Source organism: Haliaeetus albicilla, chromosome Z (genome assembly GCF_947461875.1).
Source record: "Haliaeetus albicilla chromosome Z, bHalAlb1.1, whole genome shotgun sequence".
Taxonomy (NCBI): domain Eukaryota; kingdom Metazoa; phylum Chordata; class Aves; order Accipitriformes; family Accipitridae; genus Haliaeetus; species Haliaeetus albicilla.
In genome coordinates, this window is record NC_091516.1 from 43,385,305 (window position 1) to 43,394,656 (window position 9,352).

Genomic DNA, 9,352 nt, shown 5'->3' on the forward strand with positions numbered 1-9,352 from the left:
CGGGTGCCACCTGCCACCTCAGGCGCCAGCACCCGCTACAACACTAGTAGGGGCTTGGGCGGGGCTTGTTGCCAGGCGGCCCGAGACGGGCGCCTCTGATTGGTTGAAGGCGGCAGGTGCGTGATGAATGTGTTTTACCGTTGCCGTAGGATGCCGGATCCTCCAGGAAGGCTGTCGGGAGCGCTGAGCGCCTTTGCCTGGCAACGGACGGACTCGGTTGCGCCCGGGGCGCCTGTCCCCGCAGTACGGGAGGGGAGCGGCCTGGGTGGGGACCACCCGCACCTCGAGCCTCCGGGGCCAGCTACTGCGGAGAGGTGGCCGGTGTTCCTGTCGTGAGAGACCCCCGCCGACATCCTCGGGGGAGTGCCCCCGGGAACTGTAGGCCTCCTTCTCCAGTACACGTAACTGGGAAGCTCTGCGCCACCCCCGCGACCCATCCCCACCCCGAGTCAAATGGGATAACCACACCTCGGTGGCAGACACGGTCAAGGTGATGAGGGTGATTACCCTGGTGCTTTCATCTCCTGTGCTTTGCATATGTAGGCAGCTAGGCTCTCTGCCCCCACTCCCAACTCCCCCTGCCCCAGTTTTTGGGTGCTCCAATTTTCTCTTAACTTTCAAGCACTATCTGCTGACCTTTTTGATTCATCTCGCCTACAGAAAAAGGTCCTTAATAAGGTGAAGTCAATGTCCTATTAATCGAAATTCTCTGACTTTGCAGACATCTCTCCCAGGTCATTCTGTTTCCTCTGGGCTGGGCTGTGAGAGGCTTCTCTGTAGTCCTAAGAGGTGGAATTGGAAAACCTACCAGCATAGACTTCTACTTAAAGAGAGAAGAATTGACATTTAACTGCTGCAAAATTAAACAGCAGAAGTTTTTGAACTATTGTTCTGGGTTAGCCCTGCAGGCAGCTGAGCCACACAGCCACTTGCTCAGTCCCCTGCAGTGGGATGGAGGAGAGAGTTGGAAGAATAAAAATGAGAAAACTCGTGGGCTGAGTAAAGACAGTTTAATGGGGAAAGCAAAAGCTGTGCCAGCAAGCAAAGCAAAATAAGGAATTCGTTCACTAAGTCCCATCGGCAGCCAGAAACAGGAAAGCAGGGCTTCATTACATGTGATGGTTATTTGGGAAGACAAACACCATAAGTCCAAATGCCTCCCCTTTCTCCTCCTTTCTCCCAGTTTTTATTGCTGAGCATGATGTCATATGGTATGTCATATCCCTTTGGTCAGTTGGGGTAAGCTGTCCCAGCTGTGTTGCCTCCTAGCCTCTTGTGCACCCCCAGCATACTCACTGGTGGAGCAGCATGAGAAACAGAGAAGGCCTTGATGTTGTGCAAGCACTGTTCAGCAATATCTTAAACATATCTATGTTATCAACACCATTTTCAGCACAAATCCAAACCATAGCACCATACAATCTACCATGAAGAAAATTAACTCTATCTAGCCAAACCCAGTACAACTGTGGAGAGAGTATCTAGGCATTTAAAGCTGTACAGATTAGATTTGAAGTTGCCAAACCATCGTTATTTTTTCTTTAACAGACAATGCATGTTTGATTTGTAGGTAATGATGTCTAAGAAGCTCTCCCTGCCATCCTTCTCCCCTTAGTCATCCATGAGTGAGAACAGCAGGAGTAACAGATATTAAAATGAGGAGCTACTTAGTACTGTCAATAATGCCAGCAAGCCAAGGGAAAGGCTCATTTGTATGGCTCACAAACACACAGCAATGAACCCAAATGCTTTGAGGTTTGTGCATAGCACAGAACTACAAGACAGAACAAGGAAGAGACAGAAAGCTATAAGTGGGGAACCCTTGGATGTTAAAGGCTTTAATATGGTTTAAAAAATCTGCAGTGGGACCTGCTGCATTTATAGTCTAAAAGTTTAGGACAAATGTTGTCAGAATGGTTCTTTTAAAACTGGTGGTGACTCATGGGAGGAATATTCCCTACTGAGGTGTGAATGAGGATGACCTGGTGCTACCTTCTGGGAGCTTTTCTCTAGCTACTAACAAAGGTCAGTAGTACTGATGATTTTTTGTGTGTATAATATTCAGCAACATGTTGATGTCGTCTTTAGTATTTCTTAACAGAATGTCTTTAGCAAAGGTTAACTGTGAAAGTATTTGCCCTAACTCTTATTTTTCATTCTAAACTTGGATCTGTGCTGCTGCTGGTGTCTTGCTTTTAAAGTGCTTTCATAGCACATACAGTGCTACCACAGATTAGGTATCTCCAAGGGAATGTTTTTGTCAAACAGAGGTAATGGTAAAGTTACAAGTTACCTGAAAACAAAAGTTTATAATGGAATTCTTAAACACTATCAATTCCAGCTACTTTTGTTTCCTCCATTTATAATGTTTCCTTGGGTTTGTAAACAAATATTTACCTTCTGTTACCTGTATGAATTAATTCAAACACTGCATATCATTCCTGTGTATTGAACCACTTTTTTGTTTCTTGTATTTCTCTGCAAGTTTATGTATTTTGCTCTATTTTTAATGCACAGCTGCTAAGAACAAATAGGATAAGACTTCCAACACCTCCTGAACAACTTCACCCTGCTTTAAAGCCAAATGTTTGTAAACCATCTTTCTTTCTCTCTGCTCATGTATTTGAAGATGCAGAAAATGTAATTAAAGCTAATATTATGGATCCTCTAAAAATTATTCAAGTTACTTGTGAAAATGAAAAATGTTTCTTTCTTTATAAGACTGGTCCAGTCCCTAAATTGTCAATTCAATATAGTACATTAATCTGAAGTGAGTTATTTTTCAAAACATAGGTTCAGTTTATATGTCTCAACTTGTGTTTATCTCTTGTAGTTCTTAATTGTAAGCACTATTATCCATTCTGTAGCTAACTGCCTTGCTAAAAAAGGCATAAAATCTTTATGTATGTTTTACTGTTCCATTAGTTTCTTCAGATGTTATTTTAGTTCTTTAAAGTCAGGTAATATTATGAAAATGCTATTTATTGGGAAAGATTTTTTTTTTTTAATATGTATAGGAGCATACAAAGTGAAAGCCAAAACTGCAGTCTTCATAGATAATACAACAGAAAGTTTGTTAATGTTTGAAGAAAAGCATACCTCTTTTAGGGCTTAAGCAACCCAGGGCCCCCCAAAATTGTACTTTAATTAACCTGGCCACAAACTAACAAACTATTGGTCTGCACATCATTCATTAAGCTGTAGTGCTACACATTTCAAACACTTGAACATTTTGTATGATATGGAGGCTTCCTTTCTCCAGAAAATTCCAGGTGGGCTAATGTTTTTAAAAATATAGTTAGTGAGTTTCCTTTCAACTGTTGGTCGGTTCTCTGTGATATTATGCTTTCAGACCTTTTTGATGTGTGTTTCCCCTTTTTGTCAAAAGTCAGGTGAAAAAGGTTTCTTTGTCTTCCCTCTACCTTACATGACTACTAAACGAAAATTAACCACACAATCTATCTTTAGGTTTGTGATCTGGGAGATCAGTGGCAGTCAGCTAACATCCTTCAGGGCTAAGCCTGGCGTCTATGCTCAAACTGAGATTCTGGACACTAAAGTCATCATCTGCACTGATATGCAGACAGAGGCTCAACTCTGTAGACTGTTTGCAAACATAGAATCATAGAATCATAGGATCATTTAGGTTGGAAAAGACCTTCAAGATCATCAAGTCCAACCATCAACCATGCCCACTAAACGATGTCCACTCGCTTTTTGAATATCTCCAGGGATGGTGACTCAACCACTTCCCTGGGAAGCCTGTTCCAATGTTTGACAACCCTCCTAATATCTAACCTAAATCTCCCTTGCTGCAACTTGAGGCCATTTCCTCTTGTCCTTCTCTGGACACGCTCCAGCAACTCAGTGTCTTTCCTGTAGTGAAGGGCCCAAACTGCACACAGTACTCAAGGTGTGGCCTCACCAGTGCCGAGTACAGGGGAACAATCACCTCCCTGCTCCTGCTGGCCACACTATTTCTGATACAGGCTAGGATGCCATTGGCCTTCTTGGCCAGCTGGGCACACTGCTGGCTCATATTCAGCCAGCTGTCAACCAGCACACCCGGGTCTTACTCTGCTGGCTAGCTTTCCAGCCACTCTTCCCCAAGCCTGTAGCGCTGCATGGGGTTGCCGTGACCAAAGTGCAGGACCCGGCACTTGGCCTTGTTGAACTTCATACGATTGGCCCCAGCCCATTGATCCAGCCTGTCCAGATCTCTCTGTAGAGCCTCCCTACCCTCAAGCAGATCAACCCTGCCTCCCAACTTGGTGTCGTCTGCAAACTTGCTGAGAGTGCACTCAATCCCCTCATCCAAATCATCAATAAAGATATTAAACAGAACGGGGCCCAACACTGAGCCCTGGGGAACACCACTTGTGACCTGCCACCAACTGGATTTCACCCCATTCACCACAGCCTTCTGGGCTCGGCCATCCAGCCAGTTTTTCACCCAGTGAAGAGTATATCTGACAATATTATTGCTATTCTGTCACCCAGATTGCCACATCTGGCAGGTCCAGGCTTATTCCAGTAATATCCACACAGACTGCATCCTAAATTCCTCTCTCATGTTGTCCTGAGGAGATTTACAATTTTTGTGGTGGCCTAGTGGATTGGAAAGCCTGCTTGAAATCTTGAACTATATTAAATAGACTTACCTGATATTTTTCCTTTTTCATATGAATAGTATGTATATAATTTTTGTATACAGCTTATGTAACTTCTATTTCATGCACTTTAATGAGTGGTATTGTATTGGGTTTATGTGTCTTCAGGGGTTGGTAGCAGAGGGCAGATGCAGGGGGGACCTCCATGAGGAGAGGCCAGGGCAGCCCTGTGCCAGACACAGCTGGTTCCAGCCGACCTGACCCAATGGATCCACCACAGGGCACATCTGAGTCCCTTAGGCAAGATGGCGGCACCTCGGGGAAAGAGTATTTAAGAAAAGTAAAAAATTCCACAAAGGCAGAGGAAGAAAGGGAAAAAAAAGTGTGAGAAGCAGCAGTGTGAACACCAAGGTTGGGATAGGAGGAGGGGGAGGAGGTGTTCGGGGCACTCAAGCAGAGATTCCCCTGCAGCCCATGGAGGACCACGGTGGAGAGGGTATCCGCACTGAAGCCCATGAAGGACCCCATACCGCAGCAGTGGACATGCCCTGAAAGAAGCTGCAGCTGATGGAGTGCCCACGCCAGAGCAGGTGTATCCTGAAGGATTGCAGCCTGTGGAGAGGATCTGGCACTGGAGCAGTCTGTTCCTGAAGGACTGTACCCCATGGAGAGAACCCACACTGAAGCAGTTCTTCAAGAACTGTATCCTATGGGAGGAACCCCATGCTGGAGAAGGGGAAAAGTGTGAGATGGAAGGAGTGGCAGAAAGGAGCTGTTACAGGTTGACCACAACCCCCATTCCGAATCCTCTTGTGCCGATCATGGGGGAGGAAGTAGAGGAGTTGGTAATGAAGGTATGAAGGGGAGGAAGTAGAGGAGTTGGGAGCAAAGGAGTGAAGTTCAGCCTGTTGAAAGGGTAGCGTGTTGCTTTAATTTTTTTGTCTTTGTTTCTCAATACCCAAATCCATTTTAATTGGCAATAAATTAAATTAATTTTTGTCAGGTCAAGTCTGTTTTGCTGTTGGTGGTAATTAGCAAGCAATCTCCCTGTCTTAGTCTCAACTCACAAGCTTCTTCATCCTATTCTAAAAAATACATACTTGTGAAAGCGTAGCTTTATCTTCATAAATTGCATTTATTGACTGGCAGCCCTTGTAATCAGGACAGGTTAACATTCAAAATATGACACTAAATCAGTGGCATAGGGCTTTGCCAAATTGAAAAAGGTTACACGTGCAGCCTGGAGAAACTTGTTCCCAGCTCAGACAGCCGGAGGAGGTAATTGTTGTCACTGGCTCAAAGGTCTGGCGTTTTCTGTTTGTTCTATTAGGGTTTTGGTATCGCAGTTCCTTAAGTGCACTACTGCTTTCAGGTCACAATCTGCCTATTGAAATCCAGAGAGCTTGCAAAAAAAGTTGTTGGAAGTGCTCGTGAGGCTGCTTGGGGTGAACTTGGATTAACTCCTGACAACTACATGTGTGGAAGAGAGTTTACAGGTGTAAAGGTGGCTGAACATGGTGGAAGTGACTCCTACTCAGATACAGCTTTCCAGTACACTTTTTCACAGATAACTTAACATTCTCTGGAAAATTTAATATTCCAGTTACTCAGCTTGTGTTTTTATAATTTTGTAAAGAAATACATTTAGCTGAATATTGCCAAAGAATATTAAATTATTGGAGAAGAGAATAATAGTGGTTTTGAATGCTTGTTTGAAGATACTCCTCTTGCCCTTCCGTTTCATCAAAGAGGTTCTGCATTACCACTGCTATAGGATAAGTTGGAAAAGTTCTTTTGCTTACTTGTGTATCAGTTGAATCTAGGAAGTGGGAATATAAAGCTGCATTTCTTCATTCCTTTTTTTTTTTTTTTAATTGGCGCTATCTTGACCTCATTATCAAATGCTATCTGAAAGTCTGTACTACAGACATTAAATTCTGTGCCTGCACATGTTTTTCTGGTTATGAATTGTCTCCTATTTTAAATTTGTTTGTAAATATACTGTCTCGGAAAGGCAGAATAGGTCCTTTCCAAAAAAATTGTAACTGTGAATAGTCACTGCAGGGTCACCTGACATCTGTCAGAAAGTCGAAGCAATTTGAAGCCTTGCTGTTCTCTGGAGGAGTCATAAAGGGCTGGGAACTGTGTAAGGGGGAGATCCATAGAATTGCCTGTAGGTGCTTCAAAGTCCTCTAATATTGTGGTTTTGCATAAATCACAAAAATTGGCAGTTTGTTTCTAATTCAACCCAGAAATGTTTGAGTGCAGACTTTTTTTTATTTCCCATATTGAACAGGCATCAACATTTTCATATGGTGTATCATCTAGACTGAAGGTCCATGTTTCCAATTCTGTAAAAAATCACTGCAAGGAATCAGCTGTAAAAATTATCTGTGTGGAGCAGGCCATCAAAAGATCTTGTTGCAGGAGGTTAACCTGGTTAGTGGTTGCTGCTCTTCTTAGAAAAACCTATTTTTCTGCTTTCTCCTCTATTATTTCATTATCATTAAAGCATAAACATAGTGTTCTTTATAAATTGCACAATAGTAACTGCTGAGCTGATTAATTCTCTAAATTCTGAGCTAATCAATTATGTAAATAAAACGTGTATAGTAGGTCAAACCACACACCAATTTAGTCTCTGAAAGGACTGAATATTAAATACTTCAGAGTGTCTGTGTGGTTAAGATCTATCAAATAGCAACGAGATTCTCTCATAATATTTTTAACCAGTTCTTCAAACCTCATGTAGATGATAGAAAACTACACCCTGATCCCCTCAGTTAAGAAACAAGGTCCTAAAATATGTTGATGTTGTTAGATGAGCTCATAGCTGCAAAGGTATGTTTTGTGCTTTATTCCTTCATTTTATCACAAAATTCTGTATGTGTATTATATTATTATTTACATTAGATTTTAAATGTCCAAATGACTTCTGCAATTAAATTTGCTCCAGTCTCTGTTTTAATTACAGCTGGGAAAGGAAACGAAGTATTGCTGTGGTTATATATCTCTGCATAACTATATTGAACACTGCACTAGGTTTCTTTAAGAAACGCATTTCTGTGTGGTCTTGTAAAAACTATGGTGAGATCGTGTTCTTCACTCATAAAGTTTACAGTCATGGTCTGGGCTAACAAGGACTTTCAGGTCCCTGGTTCTGAGTTTCACTAAGAGATAGAGACATTTATGGTATGAGTTAAACTTTACTATGGATCTAAATGACAGTGGTTTTGGTGGGCAGCCCTTTGAGTGGCAGCATGGCCTGGAAATTGCAGAGCCATGACCCTGACTATGGCATTCCTTGTATCTATAGCTGCACATCACTGAGTCTTCTTAGTGCACACTCACTCTCCAAATTTCAGAGGTCCTTCAGAAGTAGCATTATACCTGACTTCTGCCTGTACCAATGGTCAGAATCCTCCTCTTCCTGGAGATGAAGCTTTCAGAACCTCTGCTTGTGGTAGAGAGGAACCAGAATAAGGCTGAAGATATTACTCTGTGATTGTCTGATAAGAGTGCTGAGACTCCAAAGATGAGATTCAGACAGTTTAAATCTTCTCTCTGCCTGAGATTTTTTATTGCCAGTGCTTCTGAAGCCTGGAACCAACCTGAATGAAGTGTAGTCAGTGGAAAATCAATGACTGACTGACCGACCGTGAGGCTGGTGCTTAAATTAAGTAGTCCTAGCACTTGAATCTCTTGGGTCTTCTCCTACTTTCTCCCTTGCTTCCTCCCTTTCTTCTGTTGTACCTCTAGTCCCAGACTGCATAATAAATTATGTTAATTTTTATGTTACTTAGTTTGGTTTCCATTATGTCAGACTATTTATCATCCTTGAAATCCTCCTGGGTATTTCTGTCTACATTGTCCTCTTGGACACTTTTGTAATCCATGTGAGGGCAGTGTCATAGTTTTGCCATTGCTTTGTGTATCCTGTAATTTATGTAATTAATCCTGTAATAATCCTGTAATATCCTATATATTTCTGCATTGCTGAAATCCTGAATCTTTCTATCAATCAGTTTTTAACAATGCCAGGATTGTGTGTTATGTCTGTTTGTGACTATACAATTGTCTAACATACTTTCGGTCTTATGCTACCACTATAAATAGTAGTAATTAGGTTATTGTAATATTTTTATAAAAAATATTTTGAAAGTCATTGAAAGCTCAGGAAGGATAGGTCACTTGGCATCTATTTAATATAATGGTGATGCTATGTCTTTGGTACAGGAAGTCCAAAGGACTGGGAGGATATCACAGAAGAATAAAAATAACTTTCCTTCAGTTTTATTCTGTATCTATGAGTGTTTGGTGCTGGAAATAATATCCAAAGGGATCTTTCATCTTAGCAAAGTACTGGGTTGCTTATATGCTTACCACTTACATCTGTATAATGACTAATGGGAGAACCAGGGAACTTTTTACACCCTGGTGGAAATTTCAGACTCTGGGTGGTTTGGAAGACCTTTGCCTGCCTACACGTTTTCTTCAAAAGCACATTTGGCAGTCCAGTTCTGGAGGTCCTTTATGCATGTTGTACATTAAAACCGCCATCATCTACTTCTGGGAACAAAATTAATTCATCTTATTTTGGAGATGCTCAGCACCATATGATCCTAAAACAGTGCTATGAAGGACTTAGCTCTCATCTCGCCCCTGCTGGGCTTCAAAGGTTACATAATTTTCTGCCTATTTTTGTCAGCAGTACCCATTTGGATGAACAGTTCAGAGACTGC

The 9,352-nt window shown here is 42.1% G+C and overlaps 1 long non-coding RNA gene across 1 annotated transcript; it reads left to right on the top strand.

Annotated features, from left to right (window-relative positions):
- The first annotated feature begins 203 nt into the window (after nt 1-203).
- On the top strand, nt 204-8,860 carry LOC138683780 (uncharacterized). The gene is made up of 3 exons (XR_011323217.1): nt 204-265; nt 722-2,025; nt 6,907-8,860. It is a non-coding gene; the product is annotated as an uncharacterized lncRNA (long non-coding RNA).
- The last annotated feature ends 492 nt before the right edge of the window (nt 8,861-9,352 follow it).